This window comes from Convolutriloba macropyga, unplaced genomic scaffold (genome assembly GCF_964194025.1).
Source record: "Convolutriloba macropyga unplaced genomic scaffold, txConMacr16.3 SCAFFOLD_4999, whole genome shotgun sequence".
Classification (NCBI taxonomy): Eukaryota; Metazoa; Xenacoelomorpha; order Acoela; family Convolutidae; genus Convolutriloba; species Convolutriloba macropyga.
In genome coordinates this window covers 732-18,987 of record NW_027452237.1, presented here as the reverse complement: position 1 = coordinate 18,987, position 18,256 = coordinate 732, and the positions used below count along the sequence as shown (strand labels likewise).

The following is an 18,256-nucleotide window of genomic DNA, read 5'->3' as shown; positions in this document are numbered from 1 at the left end:
GTGACAATTCGAACCAGAAATGTTTTCAATTTTCACATGCTGATGTTTCGGATTCAACCTACTAGAAGCAGCATAATACTTGTATTCAACAATTTCTGTATCAAATCCCAGTTTTCTCTGGTGCATCTTTGCCAAACTATTCCAAACTGCCTGAGTCTGAATACCAATTACAGGTACTAGTAAATGCACGTTACTAAGGACTATATAGTTCTAGGTTACTGTACACAACGACGTTCACATGTTGATGTTTCAGCTGCCGCTTACTAGAAACAACATAATACTTATCGTGCATACCTTTCCATAACTTGTCCTTTTCAGATGCATTAGTTTCCCTTTGTCTTGGCTTCTACAGTCAGACTGGCTACTAGTAACAGCACAGTACTAATCACATATCGTTCTACAGTTTGCAGACAACTTTCACATGTTGATGTTTCAGCTTTCGCCTACTAGAAACAACATAATACTCGCTGTATACATTTGTAGTTCTCTATGTAACTTTCATGTGAAGAAGTTTCGCCAGTCTTTTTGACTGTCTCAAATCTGAGTCATGCTTAGGCTACTAGTTGCTTCATAGTACTTATCGCCTCGAGATCATTGAACAAAACTTGATTTTCACATGTTGCTGTTTCAGCTTCCGCTTACTAGAAACAACATAATACTAGTCTCATTAAGTTCCGTCTCTTTGCAATTTTCTTATGAAGAAAATTCGCCATCACAATGACTCCAGCAGTTCTTGATCAAGGAATGCAATCATTGATCAGAATGCTATTATTTGAATCGGTTCTGCTTTAAGTGTTCCAATTTTATTGGAAGCACCAACAATAGAACATCAATGTGTTCAATCGAGAGTTATATAACCCTGAATCGGACGCAGTCAACAGCCGAAGCCGAGACCGCCTTTTGCGTTAGAGAGGTCGGTAAACAAATCTTGCGATTCATACCGAATTAACACATATAGCTGTGCTCCTCTTCGTAAAGCGAGCCAAGTGATCCCCTGTTGAAGGATGTATTTGGACCAATCTAGTAGCATTTGGTTTCCAACAAGCTCTCCCAAGTTAGCTTACTTATTGGGCTTTTCAACCAATTCGGTTGGCTACAAGCATCATCAAAGTACTAGCCACAGTTTGATCGCAAAATTCTACGACTTTCACATGTTGATGTTTCGGCTTGCGCTTAGCCTACTATAAGCAACATAATACTAGTCATATCATAGAGCGTGATCAGCTTGTGACGTTCTCATGATGAAGTTTCACCAACAGTGTCTCACTTCGAGCTTAAATCCAGCTACTAGTAACTACACAGTACTGACTGCAACGATAACTTTTATCTATACCTTTCACATGCTGCGCTTTCGGCCAGGGCCTACTAACGTCAACATAATACTCGATATAAACTTTTGTTCATGATGCAGCTTCCCCATGCAGAAGTTTCGCCTTCAAATGCTCTCTTGGCCATATGACGTAAGAAAAGGTTACTAGTAACATCACAGTACTAGCCACAGTTTGATTGCAAAATTCTACGACTTTCACATGTTGATGTTTCGGCTTGCGCTTAGCCTACTAGAAGCAACATAATACTAGTCATATCATAGAGCGTGATCAGCTTGTGACGTTCTCATGATGAAGTTTCACCAACAGTGTCTCATTTCGAGCTTAAATCCAGCTACTAGTAACTACACAGTACTGACTGCAACGCTAACTTTTATCTATACCTTTCACATGCTGCGCTTTCGGCCAGGGCCTACTAACGTCAACATAATACTCGATATAAACTTTTGTTCATGATGCAGCTTCCCCATGCAGAAGTTTCGCCTTCAAATGCTCTCTTGGCCATATGACGTAACACAAGGTTACTAGTAACATCACAGTACTAGCCACAATTTGATCGCAAAATTCTACGACTTTCACATGTTGATGTTTCGGCTTGCGCTTAGCCTACTATAAGCAACATAATACTAGTCATATCATAGAGCGTGATCAGCTTGTGACGTTCTCATGATGAAGTTTCACCAACAGTGTCTCACTTCGAGCTTAAATCCAGCTACTAGTAACTACACAGTACTGACTGCAACGATAACTTTTATCTATACCTTTCACATGCTGCGCTTTCGGCCAGGGCCTACTAACGTCAACATAATACTCGATATAAACTTTTGTTCATGATGCAGCTTCCCCATGCAGAAGTTTCGCCTTCAAATGCTCTCTTGGCCATATGACGTAAGAAAAGGTTACTAGTAACATCACAGTACTAGCCACAGTTTGATTGCAAAATTCTACGACTTTCACATGTTGATGTTTCGGCTTGCGCTTAGCCTACTAGAAGCAACATAATACTAGTCATATCATAGAGCGTGATCAGCTTGTGACGTTCTCATGATGAAGTTTCACCAACAGTGTCTCATTTCGAGCTTAAATCCAGCTACTAGTAACTACACAGTACTGACTGCAACGCTAACTTTTATCTATACCTTTCACATGCTGCGCTTTCGGCCAGGGCCTACTAACGTCAACATAATACTCGATATAAACTTTTGTTCATGATGCAGCTTCCCCATGCAGAAGTTTCGCCTTCAAATGCTCTCTTGGCCATATGACGTAACACAAGGTTACTAGTAACATCACAGTACTAGCCACAATTTGATCGCAAAATTCTACGACTTTCACATGTTGATGTTTCGGCTTGCGCTTAGCCTACTAGAAGCAACATAATACTAGTCATATCATGGAGCGTGATCAGCTTGTGACGTTCTCATGATGAAGTTTCACCAACAGTGTCTCATTTCGAGCTTAAATCCAGCTACTAGTAACTACACAGTACTGACTGCAACGATAACTTTTATCTATACCTTTCACATGCTGCGCTTTCGGCCAGGGCCTACTAATGTCAACATAATACTCGATATAAACTTTTGTTCATGATGCAGCTTCCCCATGCAGAAGTTTCGCCTTCAAATGCTCTCTTGGCCATATGACGTAACACAAGGTTACTAGTAACATCACAGTACTAGCCACAATTTGATCGCAAAATTCTACGACTTTCACATGTTGATGTTTCGGCTTGCGCTTAGCCTACTAGAAGCAACATAATACTAGTCATATCATAGAGCTTGATCAGCTTGTGACATTCTCATGATGAAGTTTCACCAACAGTGTCTCATTTTGAGCTTAAATCCAGCTACTAGTAACTACACAGTACTGACTGCAACAATAACTTTTATCTATACCTTTCACATGCTGCGTTTTCGGCCAAGGCCTACTAACGTCAACATAATACTCGATATAAAATTTTGATCATGATGCAGCTTTCCCATGCAGAAGTTTCGCCTTCAAATGCTCTCTTGGCCATATGACGGAACACCAGGTTACTAGTAACATCACAGTACTAGCCACAGTTTGATTGCAAAATTCTACGACTTTCACATGTTGATGTTTCGGCTTGCGCTTAGCCTACTAGAAGCAACATAATACTAGTCATATCATAGAGCGTGATCAGCTTGTGACGTTCTCATGATGAAGTTTCACCAATAGTGTTTCATTCGAATTGGTTCTGCTTTAAGCTCTCCAATTGTTTTGGATGAACCAGTTTTGCCCTTCGAAGCCACTTTTGTGAGCTTTTGTGGGTCTTTACCAAGAGGATATACCTCAAGGCCTCTTTCAATTCCTTTAAGTTCTTTCAACTCCTTTACAGTTTCTAGGTTCACATAGCTGCAAACCTTATTTCTAGTTTTAAGTCTGGCCAACTTGGGGAGAGTTGGTGCAGACCGTGACCAATTCTAGTAGGATGCCACAACAAGAATGTGATCAACTTAGCTTGTCGATGAACCTGCCCCACATTCAAACAACTCTATCGCCTTTTCCTCGTATAGTTATATGCGAGGGCCTCTCATAGAGAGCGCTGTTAGCAACCTTTTCCACATAGACGATAAAGTTGTGAGTGTTTTGCACATGGCTGTTGTCATCACCACGTGACGAGTCAACTCAGCTTGACTCTCTACACTCCGACAAGCTTTGCACATACGCCTTTAGTTCAGTATGTGTCTTTAATCTGACTCCGGTGCCTCAAGCCGGAAAAATTGTCAGATTATGATCATTATCGGTTAGTCATCCCGATGCAAGATCGTATCGTACTGTCTTTGTCTACCTCCAGATTCCGAAGAACAGGAGGAGACTCTCCCAGACCTACATATCTGGGAGAATGTTCAGAGGGCGAGAAGCTGTGGATTACTCTCCCCTAAGAACTGACTAAACTTTACCCTCGTCCAAGGTAAGTTTATTTTAGCTAGCCTTCTATGTAAAGGATCTGAGGCTAAGCTGTGTTTTTTCGAGCCTTTGGCTCGGAGCAAGTTCAGTGGGCGCCCCGAGTAGCTCAACTCTTTCCCACTGAACAGCGCAACGCTCTGTCACTCGCTGGGATTTTTGCGTGTCGGTTCTAACCACGCGACTTGTGGACCTTTTTAGGCCTTTCTCATTCACAAGTCTATAGCTGGGCTTCTATAACCCAGCTTCTGAGATCTAGATAGCTGCAGTTCTGCTAGGCTGCTTTTGCTAACTAGTCTCCCTTTAAGCAGTCCCTTGCCATGACTGCTGAACTATGTATCCACACAAGTAGTTTTTGAGCTCGATACATAATTCGAGATTGGTTGCCAAGCAATCTCTAGCGACAGAGCGTCATGCGCACTACAGACATGGCCTCTACCAGCAGCCATGCCCGAAGGAATCAATCACTGATCCTTCCGCAGGTTCCCCTACGGAAACCTTGTTACGACTTTTACTTCCTCTAGACAATTAAGCTCGATCCGCTTCATCCCGTTGCCGGAGACCGAAGTCCCAACAGTAGGAATTTGCAATTCTTGCTTAACTATCCAATCAGTAGTAGCGACGGGCGGTGTGTACAAAGGGCAGGGACGTAATCCCTATGAGTTGTTGACTCATAAGTACCAGGAATTCCTGGTTCACGTCTGCAAGTTACAACAGACGATCCCCTTGAAGCGCTGTACTTTTCTCTGATTGCCCAGTCCATTTCGGACCAAGGGCTGAGTACTCAATCTAAAAGTACACAGTGTAGCGCGCGTGCAGTCCAGAACATCTAAGGGCATCACAGACCTGTTATAGCCTCACTTCATCTGCGGTATTTAATTCCGCATAGTTCCTCTAAGAAGTGTTTGAATTCACATATAGTGAATTTCATTATTTAGATGGAGAAGATCTCGTTCGTTATCGGAATTAACCAGACAGATCACTCCACTAACTAAGAACGGCCATGCACCACCGCCCATATAATCATGAAAGATATTCAATCTGTCAATCCTTAAGATGTCTGGACCGGGTGAGTTTTCCCGTGTTGAGTCAAATTAAGCCGCAGGCTCCACTCCTGGTGGTGCCCTTCCGTCAATTCCTTTAAGTTTCGATTTTGCAACCATACTTCCCCCGGAACCAATAAACTTTGGTTTCCCGGTTAATCTCTTGCCAAGTCAAGATCGACTTTGACAAATTGTAGGTTGGTATAGTTTATGGTCAGAATTACGAGGGTATCTAATCCTCTTCAATACTCTGACTTTCGTTCTTGATTAATGAAAACATTCTTGGCAAATGCTTTCGCAGTAGTTTGTCTTGCCACGATCCAAGAATTTCACCTCTAACGTAGCAATACAAATGCCCCCGTCTGTTCCTTTCAATCATTACCGCACTCAGCCAACCGGCATCAATCGAGTAGCGGGTCATTCTCCATTATTCCATGCTTTATTATTCGATCCCAAAGGATGCTTTGAACACTCTAATTTTCTCAGGGTGAAAACACCGTTTCCACAGTTCGTCACATTTAAGTGCAAACTATTTCTTCGATGCGAAGGATGAGCGGAACGAGTCAACAGATTTAACTGAAGACCATGTTGCCGTTCTACTCAAACAGATCCAACTATGAGCTTTTTAAACGCAGCAACTATTGCATACGCTTGTAGAGGCTGGTATTACCGCGGCTGCTGGCACCAGACTTGCCCTCTACTCGTTCATCAATGGAGCTTTTAAGTCCATTCCATTCTGATTACAAACCATAAAGGTTCATATCATTATTTCTAGTCACTACCTCCTCGTGCGGAGAGTGGGTAATTTGCGTGCCTGCTGCCTTCCTTGGATGTGGTAGCCGTTTCTAAGGCTCCCTCTCCGGAATCGAACCCTGATTCCCCGTTACCCGTCACAACCATGGTAGTCCGTTACACTACCATCATAGGTTGATAGGTCAGAAATTCGGAAGTTCCGTCCCCAAGCCGAAGCTATCTGGGATCTTTCAGTTACTAGGACTCATCACGGGATGTGTCTGTACTTAGCAAATCACCCGGTGTAGTCTTGTAAAAGTCTCCGACAGTGTCGGACAATCAGCATGCATTAGCTGCAGGGTTACCGCAGTTATTCATTTAGCTTGCAAATCAACTAATAGATAGTAACTGATTTAATGAGCCATTCGCGGTTCCACTTTTTCAAGCTTCGCTTGCACATGCATGGCTTAGTCTTTCAGACAAGCATATGGCAACTGACAGGATCAATCAGTTTAATTGTACTTTGAACAATCTTTCGATTTGTTCGAATTTAGAAAGACATAGCCTTGCGGCCTCGTCAATCTTGCTTTGAGCTTTTTAAATCACGAAGAGTTTCAATGCATGCTTTGGCATGGCTACTAGTTACTACACAGTACTCTACACACTTAGAGTTACCCACGATTACACATTTCACATGCTGATGTTTCGGCTCGCGCGTACTAGAAACAGCATAATACTATGTGTACTGGTAGATAGCGCTCTGTGAGCATTTCCCATGAGCAGGTTTTGCCCTCCAAATCTCTGTTCTACTGTTACCAATACCGGCTAACAACTGTATCATACTAGGGAGAATTGACTCATGATTTAAAAACCAGATGTTCACATGTCGATGTTTCGGCTCTCGCCTACTAGAAACAACATAATACTAGTCTGTTAAAAATCTCAATCACGCCGCCTCTTCAGATACAGAAGTTTTACCTTTTATTGGTTAGAGAACAGCTTTCCAGCTGTCGACATGGTTACTAGTAACAACACCGTACTCAACACAAAAACTTTTCAACTTCACAACTTTCACATGCTGATGTTTCTGCTTTCGCATACTAGAAACAGCATAATACTTATTGTTTTGTCAAGTAATTTGTGTGTCTTTCCCATGTGAAGTTTCACCGGTCAACAATGTTTCCCTGACCAATTACGGCTACTAGTAGCTGTATAATACTAGGGAAAATGATTGAGGATTTAATATCAGATTTTCACATGTTGATGTTTCGGCTTTCGCCTACTAGAAACAACATAATACTAGTCTGCTAAGAAATCTCGCTCAAATTGCCTTTTCACATACAGAAGTTTCACCTTCTATTGGTTAGAGAACAGTTCTCAGCTGTCGACATGGTTACTAGTAACAACATCGTACTCAACACAAAAATTCTTCAACTTCACAACTTTCACATGCTGATGTTTCTGCTTTCGCGTACTAGAAACAGCATAATACTTATTGCTTTGTCAAGAAGTGTGTGTGTCTTTCCCATGCGAAAGTTTCACCGGTCAGCAATAATTGCCGTGTCCAATTAAGGTTACTCATAGCTGTATAATACTAGGGAAAATGATTGAGGATTTAATATCAGATTTTCACATGTTGATGTTTCGGCTTTCGCCTACTAGAAACAACATAATACTAGTCTGCTAATAAATCTCGCTCAAATTGCCTTTTCACATACAGAAGTTTCACCTCTTCTTGGTCACTGTACAGATGATGCTGTCTGTTCTTTATTTGGTTCTGCTTATTATAAGGAGGGGCATCACTCCTTCCTCCTTGGTTTGCATGCATTAAGCCTGCTTTGTGAAAAGCGTATCTTTCTAGCTTTTCTTCGCCTTACTCGAGTAGGACGATACAATCCAGACATTAGTCAGTCTTGGTGTAAAGTCACTGAGTATTATTCGGTTCTGCTTTATTCAGCAATATGCTGTATAATTGTTGTAATTTGCGAACATATTTGTTCTCAGTTCCGAACTACTAGCGACGACAGATTACCAGCGGTCATGAGCCATCAAGGTAGTTCTTTGGTGCATCAAGTAGAGAGGTGCCATCAAACAACACTTCCCTAATAATGCTACACACATAGAATTTGCTACAGTGCAGCTTTTTACTTTGCAAAATTTGCGCACAAATTTTGCATAGAATAAATGTTTTATCAAGATTTTTAGATCCCCTCCCTTGAGAACGTTACTCCTTTAAGTGAACACCCCGCGGCGTCCTGTTGTTATTGCTTATAACCATTTCGCAAGCCGGAGGCATAATGCACTACGCAAGCCGCTACTTTGGCACAGAGGCACCTAGTTTTACACCCGGGACTTCAGGTGGCCCAGTTTTACACCCAGTACAGCGGTGCCAGTTGGTAACCCGGTGGATCCTCGGAGACCAGACATGATCATAGATCAAACCCGATGTATGCTACTCCTGAACGTATAGTATCTCCACTGTGCAATGAAATTATCGTTCGTTTCGGGCCTTCCTATACGTTCAGCAGACAATCGCTAGGAATTCACCTCGTGACCCGTGGTGACCACACTGGATTTCAAGTTTATTGATTTGGACAGACCTGTCATTTATTTTGCTTTTCAGCTTCAGTTCTGCTCGATCTAGCTTGCCTAAGGCTTGATCTCGCTTTGCTCACCCCTGTAGGAGCCTCTACTAGTACCACTCGGAGTAATGGGGAATCCACCAGACCTAATCGATGAATGCCATCAAACAACAAACATCATACCCGGCTTCATCAGGCATATTTTATTACTTCCGAGAGGTACTTTAGTATCAGATCTTTCTCCATGCCTCTTATGAGGACCCGTCAGACCTTTCGGTTTATCGTTTAGCTTCAGTCCTGCTCGATCTAGCTTTCCCAAGGCTCGATCTAGCTCTATTCGCCCCACTAGAGGGCTCTCTAAGACCCCTCGGTCTTAGTGTTAGCTCCGGTACTGCTCGGTCGTGCTTGCTGAAGGCCCGACCCAGCTTTAGTTAGATTCTCGTACTTTCTCTTGGCCTCTCTAGGAGGACCAGACAGACCTCTCGGTCTATCGTTTAGCTTCAGTCCTGCTCGATCTAGCTTGCCCAAGGCTTGATCAAGCTCTATTCGCCCCGCTAGAGGGCTCTCTAAGACCCCTCGGTCTTAGTGTTATCTTCTGTAATGCCTAACCAAGCTTACTACAGGCCTTGGTCAGGTCTTTATCGGTCACCGATTAGTAACAGACCAATCATAGGGCCTTCCACCCTATCCGGGTTGAGGTCTTTAGTCCAGCCATATTTTGACAAGACACCTCTCCCTAATAATGCCCCACACATAGAATTACTGTCCATGCAGTATTTAACTTGTGTTTTTTTCTAAAATTTGATTTTCACTTTTTGGAGGTTCATTTGCTCCTCTGACACTCTTTCAGCTTCAATCTTACTCGATCTAGCTTTCCCAAGGCTCGATCTAGCTCTATTCGCCCCACTAGAGGGCTCTCTAAGACACTTCGGTCTTAGTGTTAGCTCCGGTCTTGCTCAATCGTGCTTGCTGAAGGCGCGATCAAGCTTTAGTTAGCTTCTCGTACTTCCTCTTGGCCTCTCTAGGAGGACCAGACAGACCTCTCGGTCTATCGTTTAGCTTCAGTCCTGCTCGATCTAGCTTTCCCAAGGCTCGATCTAGCTCTATTCGCCCTGCTAGAGGGCTCTCTAAGACCCCTCGGTCTTAGTGTTAGCTCCGGTACAGCTCGGTCGTGCTTGCTGAAGGCCCGATCAAGCTTTAGTTAGATTCTCGTACTTTCTCTTGGCCTCTATAGGAGGACCAGACAGACCTCTCGGTCTATCGTTTAGCTTCAGTCCTGCTTGATCTAGCTTTCCCAAGGCTCGATCTAGCTCTATTCGCCCTGCTAGAGGGCTCTCTAAGACCCCTCGGTCTTAGTGTTAGCTCCGGTACAGCTCGGTCGTGCTTGCTGAAGGCCCGATCAAGCTTTAGTTAGCTTCTCGTACTTTCTCTTGGCCTCTCTAGGAGGACCAGACAGACCTCTCGGTCTATCGTTTAGCTTCAGTCCTGCTCGATCTAGCTTTCCCAAGGCTCGATCTAGATCTATTCGCCCTGCTAGAGGGCTCTCTAAGACCCCTCGGTCTTAGTGTTAGCTCCGGTACAGCTCGGTCGTGCTTGCTGAAGGCCTGATCAAGCTTTAGTTAGCTTCTCGTACTTTCTCTTGGCCTCTCTAGGAGGACCAGACAGACCTTTCGGTCTCTTGCTTAGCTTCAGTCCTGCTCGATCTAGCTTTCCCAAGGCTCGATCTAGCTCTATTCGCCCCGCTAGAGGGCTCTCTAAGACCCCTCGGTCTTAGTGTTAACTCCTGTAATGCCTAACCAAGCTTACTACAGGCCTTGGTCAGGTCTTTATCGGTCACCGATTAGTAACAGACCGATCATGGGGCCTTCCACCCTATCCGGGTTGAGGTCTTTAGTCCAGCCATATTTTGACAAGACACCTCCCCCTAATAATGCCCCACACATAGAAATACTGTCCATGCAGTATTTAACTTGTGTTTTTTCTAAAATTTGATTTTCACTTTTTGGAGGTTCATTTGCTCCTCTGACACTCTTTCAGCTTCAATCTTACTCGATCTAGCTTTCCCAAGGCTCGATCTAGCTCTATTCGCCCCACCAGAGGGCTCTCTAAGACACTTCGGTCTTAGTGTTAGCTCCGGTCTTGCTCAATCGTGCTTGCTGAAGGCGCGATCAAGCTTTAGTTAGCTTCTCGTACTTTCTCTTGGCCTCTCTAGGAGGACCAGACAGACCTCTCGGTCTATCGTTTAGCTTCAGTCCTGCTCGATCTAGCTTTCCCAAGGCTCGATCTAGCTCTATTCGCCCCGCTAGAGGGCTCTCTAAGACCCCTCGGTCTTAGTGTTAGCTCCGGTACAGCTCGGTCGTGCTTGCTGAAGGCCCGATCAAGCTTTAGTTGGCTTCTCGTACTTTCTCTTGGCCTCTCTAGGAGGACCAGACAGACCTCTCGGTCTCTTGCTTAGCTTCAGTCCTGCTCGATCTAGCTTGCCCAAGGCTTGATCAAGCTCTATTCGCCCCGCTAGAGGGCTCTCTAAGACCCCTCGGTCTTAGTGTTAGCTCCGGTACAGCTCGGTCGTGCTTGCTGAAGGCCCGATCAAGCTTTAGTTAGCTTCTCGTTTTTTCTCTTGGCCTCTCTAGGAGGACCAGACAGACCTCTCGGTCTATCGTTTAGCTTCAGTCCTGCTCGATCTAGCTTTCCCAAGGCTCGATCTAGCTCTATTCGCCCCGCTAGAGGGCTCTCTAAGACCCCTCGGTCTTAGTGTTAGCTCCGGTACAGCTCGGTCGTGCTTGCTGAAGGCCCGATCAAGCTTTAGTTGGCTTCTCGTACTTTCTCTTGGCCTCTCTAGGAGGACCAGACAGACCTCTCGGTCTATCCTTTAGCTTCAGTCCTGCTCGATCTAGCTTTCCCAAGGCTCGATCTAGCTCTATTCGCCCCGCTAGAGGGCTCTCTAAGACCCCTCGGTCTTAGTGTTATCTCCTGTAATGCCTAACCAAGCTTACTACAGGCCTTGGTCAGGTCTTTATCGGTCACCGATTAGTAACAGACCGATCATAGGGCCTTCCACCCTATCTGGGTTGAGGTCTTTAGTCCAGCCATATTTTGACAAGACACCTCCCCCTAATAATGCCCCACACATAGAATTACTGTTTATGCAGCTTTTCACTTGTGAAATTTTTAATTTTCGCAATTATTATAGAATAAGTGTTTGCGCAGCTTTTCATAGGTCGAGCTCTAGCTAGCTAGCTCAAGCTAGCTAGCTAGCTCAAGCTCAAGCTATCTAGCTCAAGCTCAAGCCAGCTAGCTCAAGCTCAAGCTAGCTAGCTAGCTCAAGCTCAAGCTAGCTAGCTAGCTCAAGCTCAAGCTAGCTAGCTCAAGCTCAAGCTAGCTAGCTCAAGCTCAAGCTAGCTAGCTAGCTCAAGCTCAAGCTCAAGCTAGCTAGCTCAAGCTCAAGCTCAAGCTAGCTAGCTAGCTCAAGCTCAAGCTAGCTAGCTAGCTCAAGCTCAAGCTAGCTAGCTAGCTCAAGCTCAAGCTAGCTAGCTCAAGCTCAAGCTCAAGCTCAAGCTAGCTAGCTAGCTCAAGCTAGCTAGCTAGCTCAAGCTCAAGCTAGCTAGCTAGCTCAAGTTCAAGCTAGCTAGCTAGCTCAAGCTCAAGCTAGCTAGCTAGCTCAAGCTCAAGCTAGCTAGCTCAAGCTCAAGCTAGCTAGCTCAAGCTCAAGCTAGCTAGCTAGCTCAAGCTCAAGCTCAAGCTAGCTAGCTCAAGCTCAAGCTCAAGCTAGCTAGCTAGCTCAAGCTCAAGCTAGCTAGCTAGCTCAAGCTCAAGCTCAAGCTAGCTAGCTAGCTCAAGTTCAAGCTAGCTAGCTAGCTCAAGCTCAAGCTAGCTAGCTCAAGCTCAAGCTAGCTAGCTCAAGCTCAAGCCAGCTAGCTCAAGCTCAAGCTCAAGCTAGCTAGCTAGCTCAAGCACAAGCTAGCTAGCTAGCTCAATCTCAAGCTAGCTAGCTCAAGCTCAAGCTAGCTAGCTCAAGCTCAAGCTAGCTAGCTAGCTCAAGCTCAAGCTCAAGCTAGCTAGCTCAAGCTCAAGCTCAAGCTAGCTAGCTAGCTCAAGCTCAAGCTAGCTAGCTAGCTCAAGCTCAAGCTCAAGCTAGCTAGCTCAAGCTCAAGCTCAAGCTAGCTAGCTAGCTCAAGCTCAAGCTGGCTAGCTAGCTCAAGCTCAAGCTAGCTAGCTAGCTCAAGCTCAAGCTAGCTAGCTCAAGCTCAAGCTCAAGCTCAAGCTAGCTAGCTAGCTCAAGCTAGCTAGCTAGCTCAAGCTCAAGCTAGCTAGCTAGCTCAAGTTCAAGCTAGCTAGCTAGCTCAAGCTCAAGCTAGCTAGCTAGCTCAAGCTCAAGCTAGCTAGCTCAAGCTCAAGCTAGCTAGCTCAAGCTCAAGCTAGCTAGCTAGCTCAAGCTCAAGCTCAAGCTAGCTAGCTCAAGCTCAAGCTCAAGCTAGCTAGCTAGCTCAAGCTCAAGCTAGCTAGCTAGCTCAAGCTCAAGCTAGCTAGCTAGCTCAAGTTCAAGCTAGCTAGCTAGCTCAAGCTCAAGCTAGCTAGCTCAAGCTCAAGCTAGCTAGCTCAAACTCAAGCTAGCTAGCTAGCTCAAGTTCAAGCTAGCTAGCTAGCTCAAGCTCAAGCTAGCTAGCTAGCTCAAGCTCAAGCTAGCTAGCTCAAGCTCAAGCTAGCTAGCTCAAGCTCCAGCTAGCTAGCTAGCTCAAGCTCAAGCTCAAGCTAGCTAGCTCAAGCTCAAGCTCAAGCTAGCTAGCTAGCTCAAGCTCAAGCTAGCTAGCTAGCTCAAGCTCAAGCTAGCTAGCTAGCTCAAGTTCAAGCTAGCTAGCTAGCTCAAGCTCAAGCTAGCTAGCTCAAGCTCAAGCTAGCTAGCTCAAGCTCAAGCCAGCTAGCTCAAGCTCAAGCTCAAGCTAGCTAGCTAGCTCAAGCACAAGCTTGCTAGCTAGCTCAAGCTCAAGCTAGCTAGCTCAAGCTCAAGCTAGCTAGCTCAAGCTCAAGCTAGCTAGCTCAAGCTCAAGCTCAAGCTAGCTAGCTAGCTCAAGCACAAGCTTGCTAGCTAGCTCAAGCTCAAGCTAGCTAGCTCAAGCTCAAGCTAGCTAGCTCAAGCTCAAGCTAGCTAGCTAGCTCAAGCTCAAGCTCAAGCTAGCTAGCTCAAGCTCAAGCTCAAGCTAGCTAGCTGGCTCAAGCTCAAGCTAGCTAGCTAGCTCAAGCTCAAGCTAGCTAGCTAGCTCAAGCTCAAGCTAGCTAGCTCAAGCTCAAGCTCAAGCTAGCTAGCTAGCTCAAGCTAGCTAGCTAGCTCAAGCTCAAGCTAGCTAGCTAGCTCAAGTTCAAGCTAGCTAGCTAGCTCAAGCTCAAGCTAGCTAGCTAGCTCAAGCTCAAGCTAGCTAGCTCAAGCTCAAGCTAGCTAGCTCAAGCTCAAGCTAGCTAGCTAGCTCAAGCTCAAGCTCAAGCTAGCTAGCTCAAGCTCAAGCTCAAGCTAGCTAGCTAGCTCAAGCTCAAGCTAGCTAGCTAGCTCAAGCTCAAGCTAGCTAGCTAGCTCAAGTTCAAGCTAGCTAGCTAGCTCAAGCTCAAGCTAGCTAGCTCAAGCTCAAGCTAGCTAGCTCAAGCTCAAGCCAGCTAGCTCAAGCTCAAGCTCAAGCTAGCTAGCTAGCTCAAGCACAAGCTAGCTAGCTAGCTCAAGCTCAAGCTAGCTAGCTCAAGCTCAAGCTAGCTAGCTCAAGCTCAAGCTAGCTAGCTAGCTCAAGCTCAAGCTCAAGCTAGCTAGCTCAAGCTCAAGCTCAAGCTAGCTAGCTAGCTCAAGCTCAAGCTAGCTAGCTAGCTCAAGCTCAAGCTAGCTAGCTCAAGCTCAAGCTCAAGCTAGCTAGCTAGCTCAAGCTCAAGCTAGCTAGCTAGCTCAAGCTCAAGCTAGCTAGCTAGCTCAAGCTCAAGCTAGCTAGCTCAAGCTCAAGCTCAAGCTCAAGCTAGCTAGCTAGCTCAAGCTAGCTAGCTAGCTCAAGCTCAAGCTAGCTAGCTAGCTCAAGTTCAAGCTAGCTAGCTAGCTCAAGCTCAAGCTAGCTAGCTAGCTCAAGCTCAAGCTAGCTAGCTCAAGCTCAAGCTAGCTAGCTCAAGCTCAAGCTAGCTAGCTAGCTCAAGCTCAAGCTCAAGCTAGCTAGCTCAAGCTCAAGCTCAAGCTAGCTAGCTAGCTCAAGCTCAAGCTAGCTAGCTAGCTCAAGCTCAAGCTAGCTAGCTAGCTCAAGTTCAAGCTAGCTAGCTAGCTCAAGCTCAAGCTAGCTAGCTCAAGCTCAAGCTAGCTAGCTCAAACTCAAGCTAGCTAGCTAGCTCAAGTTCAAGCTAGCTAGCTAGCTCAAGCTCAAGCTAGCTAGCTAGCTCAAGCTCAAGCTAGCTAGCTCAAGCTCAAGCTAGCTAGCTCAAGCTCAAGCTAGCTAGCTAGCTCAAGCTCAAGCTCAAGCTAGCTAGCTCAAGCTCAAGCTCAAGCTAGCTAGCTAGCTCAAGCTCAAGCTAGCTAGCTAGCTCAAGCTCAAGCTAGCTAGCTAGCTCAAGTTCAAGCTAGCTAGCTAGCTCAAGCTCAAGCTAGCTAGCTCAAGCTCAAGCTAGCTAGCTCAAGCTCAAGCCAGCTAGCTCAAGCTCAAGCTCAAGCTAGCTAGCTAGCTCAAGCACAAGCTTGCTAGCTAGCTCAAGCTCAAGCTAGCTAGCTCAAGCTCAAGCTAGCTAGCTCAAGCTCAAGCTAGCTAGCTCAAGCTCAAGCTCAAGCTAGCTAGCTAGCTCAAGCACAAGCTTGCTAGCTAGCTCAAGCTCAAGCTAGCTAGCTCAAGCTCAAGCTAGCTAGCTCAAGCTCAAGCTAGCTAGCTAGCTCAAGCTCAAGCTCAAGCTAGCTAGCTCAAGCTCAAGCTCAAGCTAGCTAGCTAGCTCAAGCTCAAGCTAGCTAGCTAGCTCAAGCTCAAGCTAGCTAGCTAGCTCAAGCTCAAGCTAGCTAGCTCAAGCTCAAGCTCAAGCTAGCTAGCTAGCTCAAGCTAGCTAGCTAGCTCAAGCTCAAGCTAGCTAGCTAGCTCAAGTTCAAGCTAGCTAGCTAGCTCAAGCTCAAGCTAGCTAGCTAGCTCAAGCTCAAGCTATCTAGCTCAAGCTCAAGCTAGCTAGCTCAAGCTCAAGCTAGCTAGCTAGCTCAAGCTCAAGCTCAAGCTAGCTAGCTCAAGCTCAAGCTCAAGCTAGCTAGCTAGCTCAAGCTCAAGCTAGCTAGCTAGCTCAAGCTCAAGCTAGCTAGCTAGCTCAAGTTCAAGCTAGCTAGCTAGCTCAAGCTCAAGCTAGCTAGCTCAAGCTCAAGCTAGCTAGCTCAAGCTCAAGCCAGCTAGCTCAAGCTCAAGCTCAAGCTAGCTAGCTAGCTCAAGCTCAAGCTCAAGCTCAAGCTAGCTAGCTAGCTCAAGTTCAAGCTAGCTAGCTAGCTCAAGCTCAAGCTAGCTAGCTCAAGCTCAAGCTAGCTAGCTCAAGCTCAAGCCAGCTAGCTCAAGCTCAAGCTCAAGCTAGCTAGCTAGCTCAAGCTCAAGCTAGCTAGCTCAAGCTCAAGCTAGCTAGCTAGCTAGCTCAAGCTCAAGCTCAAGCTAGCTAGCTCAAGCTCAAGCTCAAGCTAGCTAGCTCAAGCTCAAGCTCAAGCTAGCTAGCTCAAGCTCAAGCTCAAGCTAGCTAGCTCAAGCCCAAGCTCAAGCTAGCTAGCTAGCTCAAGCTCAAGCTAGCTAGCTCAAGCTCAAGCTCAAGCTCAAGCTAGCTAGCTAGCTAGCTCAAGCTCAAGCTCAAGCTAGCTAGCTAGCTCAAGCTCAAGCTAGCTAGCTCAAGCTCAAGCTAGCTAGCTAGCTCAAGTTCAAGCTAGCTAGCTAGCTCAAGCTCAAGCTAGCTAGCTAGCTCAAGCTCAAGCTAGCTAGCTCAAGCTCAAGCTAGCTAGCTCAAGCTCAAGCTAGCTAGCTAGCTCAAGCTCAAGCTCAAGCTAGCTAGCTCAAGCTCAAGCTCAAGCTAGCTAGCTAGCTCAAGCTCAAGCTAGCTAGCTAGCTCAAGCTCAAGCTAGCTAGCTAGCTCAAGTTCAAGCTAGCTAGCTAGCTCAAGCTCAAGCTAGCTAGCTCAAGCTCAAGCTAGCTAGCTCAAACTCAAGCTAGCTAGCTAGCTCAAGTTCAAGCTAGCTAGCTAGCTCAAGCTCAAGCTAGCTAGCTAGCTCAAGCTCAAGCTAGCTAGCTCAAGCTCAAGCTAGCTAGCTCAAGCTCAAGCTAGCTAGCTAGCTCAAGCTCAAGCTCAAGCTAGCTAGCTCAAGCTCAAGCTCAAGCTAGCTAGCTAGCTCAAGCTCAAGCTAGCTAGCTAGCTCAAGCTCAAGCTAGCTAGCTAGCTCAAGTTCAAGCTAGCTAGCTAGGTCAAGCTCAAGCTAGCTAGCTCAAGCTCAAGCTAGCTAGCTCAAGCTCAAGCCAGCTAGCTCAAGCTCAAGCTCAAGCTAGCTAGCTAGCTCTACAGCAGACAAGCTTGCTAGCTAGCTCAAGCTCAAGCTAGCTAGCTCAAGCTCAAGCTAGCTAGCTCAAGCTCAAGCTAGCTAGCTCAAGCTCAAGCTCAAGCTAGCTAGCTAGCTCAAGCACAAGCTTGCTAGCTAGCTCAAGCTCAAGCTAGCTAGCTCAAGCTCAAGCTAGCTAGCTCAAGCTCAAGCTAGCTAGCTAGCTCAAGCTCAAGCTCAAGCTAGCTAGCTCAAGCTCAAGCTCAAGCTAGCTAGCTAGCTCAAGCTCAAGCTAGCTAGCTAGCTCAAGCTCAAGCTAGCTAGCTAGCTCAAGCTCAAGCTAGCTAGCTCAAGCTCAAGCTCAAGCTAGCTAGCTAGCTCAAGCTAGCTAGCTAGCTCAAGCTCAAGCTAGCTAGCTAGCTCAAGTTCAAGCTAGCTAGCTAGCTCAAGCTCAAGCTAGCTAGCTAGCTCAAGCTCAAGCTAGCTAGCTCAAGCTCAAGCTAGCTAGCTCAAGCTCAAGCTAGCTAGCTAGCTCAAGCTCAAGCTCAAGCTAGCTAGCTCAAGCTCAAGCTCAAGCTAGCTAGCTAGCTCAAGCTCAAGCTAGCTAGCTAGCTCAAGCTCAAGCTAGCTAGCTAGCTCAAGTTCAAGCTAGCTAGCTAGCTCAAGCTCAAGCTAGCTAGCTCAAGCTCAAGCTAGCTAGCTCAAGCTCAAGCCAGCTAGCTCAAGCTCAAGCTCAAGCTAGCTAGCTAGCTCAAGCTCAAGCTCAAGCTAGCTAGCTAGCTCAAGTTCAAGCTAGCTAGCTAGCTCAAGCTCAAGCTAGCTAGCTCAAGCTCAAGCTAGCTAGCTCAAGCTCAAGCCAGCTAGCTCAAGCTCAATCTCAAGCTAGCTAGCTAGCTCAAGCTCAAGCTAGCTAGCTCAAGCTCAAGCTAGCTAGCTAGCTAGCTCAAGCTCAAGCTCAAGCTAGCTAGCTCAAGCTCAAGCTCAAGCTAGCTAGCTCAAGCTCAAGCTCAAGCTAGCTAGCTCAAGCTCAAGCTCAAGCTAGCTAGCTCAAGCTCAAGCTCAAGCTAGCTAGCTAGCTCAAGCTCAAGCTAGCTAGCTCAAGCTCAAGCTCAAGCTCAAGCTAGCTAGCTAGCTAGCTCAAGCTCAAGCTCAAGCTAG

General features: G+C 46.1%; 1 pseudogene; it reads right to left on the bottom strand.

Annotated features, from left to right (window-relative positions):
* Window positions 1-854: 854 nt before the first annotated feature.
* On the bottom strand, window positions 855-1,006 carry LOC142357321 (5.8S ribosomal RNA; annotated as a pseudogene).
* Window positions 1,007-18,256: the final 17,250 nt, after the last annotated feature.